The 1,726-nt window shown below is 43.8% G+C and overlaps 1 pseudogene; it reads left to right on the top strand.

Annotated features, from left to right (window-relative positions):
• Window positions 1–283: 283 nt before the first annotated feature.
• On the top strand, window positions 284–1,278 carry LOC140596563 (microtubule-associated protein RP/EB family member 1 pseudogene; annotated as a pseudogene).
• The last annotated feature ends 448 nt before the right edge of the window (window positions 1,279–1,726 follow it).

Below are 1,726 nucleotides of genomic sequence, written 5' to 3'. Positions count from 1 at the left end.
TTTACTTGCTCATCCATGGGTGAATAGGAGATTAAAACTGTTATATTCACAGCAGTAGTCATGGTCTGAGACAACATTCAGGATAGCTTTGTTTTTGCTTAAGTGTCAGAAGATGGGAATGGGGGCCAGAAGGATGAAGATAAGCAAACCAAAAGGTTTTTGACTTTGATAATACTTAGCTGCCGACTATAGTTAGGAGTAAGGAGATATTCTGGGAAGGATATATAAAAAAAAAAATTCAGGGGTCGGGCGGTTGGAACGAGACGAAGACAGAATTGAAGCCGGGCACAGGCAGTGGACGCGGTCCCGCCGAGAGCCGAAGATGGCAGTGAACGTATACTCAACGTCCGTCACCAGGGATAACCTAAGTCGACATGATATGCTGGCCTGCATCAATGAGTCTCTGCACCTGAATCTGACAAAGATTGAACAGTTGTACTCAGGGGCTGCCTATTGTCGGTTTATGGACATGCTATTCCCTGGCTCCATCGCCTTGAAGAAAGTGAAATTCCAGGCTAAACTAGAGCATGAATACATCCAGAACTTCAAAATACTACAAGCAGGTTTTAAGAGAATGGGTGTTTACAAAATAATTCCTGTGGACAAATTATTAAAAGGAAAGTTTCAGGACAATTTTGAATTTGTTCAGTGGTTCAAGAAGTTTTTTGATGCAGACTATGATGGAAAAGACTATGACCCTGTAGCTGCCAGACAAGGTCAAGGAACTGCAGTGGCTCCCTCCCTTGTTGCTCCAGCTCTGAACAAACCGAAGAAACCTCTCAGCTCTAGCAGTGCAGCTCCACAGAGGCCCATTGCAACACACAGAACTACTGCAACCCCTAAGGCTGGCCCGGGTGTGGTGCGAAAGAATCCTGGTGTGGGCAACGGGGATGATGAAGCAGCTGAATTGATGCAGCAGGTCAATGTATTGAAACTTACCGTCGAAGACTTGGAGAAAGAGAGAGATTTCTACTTTGGAAAGCTAAGAAACATTGAATTGATTTGCCAGGAGAACGAAGGGGAAAACAACCCTGTATTGCAGAGGATCGTGGACATTCTCTATGCCACAGATGAAGGCTTTGTGATACCTGATGAAGGGGGCCCACAGGAGGAACAAGAAGAGTATTAACAGCCTGGACCAGTAAAGCAACATCCGAATTCTTCACTCCAAATCATGTGCTTAACTGTAAAATATCCCCTTTTATTATTCTTAGAGGACTCACTGGTTTCTTTTCATGAGCAAACAGTACCTCTTCTTAAAGTGAACTTTGCAGAAGTTTCACCCCTTTTCCAATGAGTTTGAGTTGGGAGCTTTTACCCTGTAGCAGAGCAGTATTAACACCTAGTTGGGTCACCTGGAGAACAGAGAGGCTGACCATGGGGCTCACTGTGTGGATGCTGGTAACACTCACTGCTGGAGAAGGTGCTTTTATGTCATACACTGAGGTGGAGTCCTCAGTAGAGAAATGTAAAGACTGATTTGAATTTTAAGGTAATGTGAAATCTTGGCAGAGAACGTTTTAATAAATGCCTTAAGAGTATTTAAAATATGCTTCCATATTTCAAAATATAAAATGTACCATGACAGGAGATGTTACATGTTTGACAAGGTGTCTGGGAAGGAAGGGCCAGACCTCTGGACCTTTGGAATCTGCTGTTCACAGGCCTTGCAGGGCTGCTTGAATCCTCAAAGACCTAGACCTTGGCTCAAAAGGGAAGTTTAAAA

The sequence above is a fragment of the Vulpes vulpes genome, unplaced genomic scaffold, assembly GCF_048418805.1.
Source record: "Vulpes vulpes isolate BD-2025 unplaced genomic scaffold, VulVul3 Bu000000656, whole genome shotgun sequence".
NCBI classification, from domain to species: domain Eukaryota; kingdom Metazoa; phylum Chordata; class Mammalia; order Carnivora; family Canidae; genus Vulpes; species Vulpes vulpes.
The sequence above is the reverse complement of the archived record's forward strand: the minus strand, read 5'-3'. Positions and strand labels throughout refer to the sequence as shown.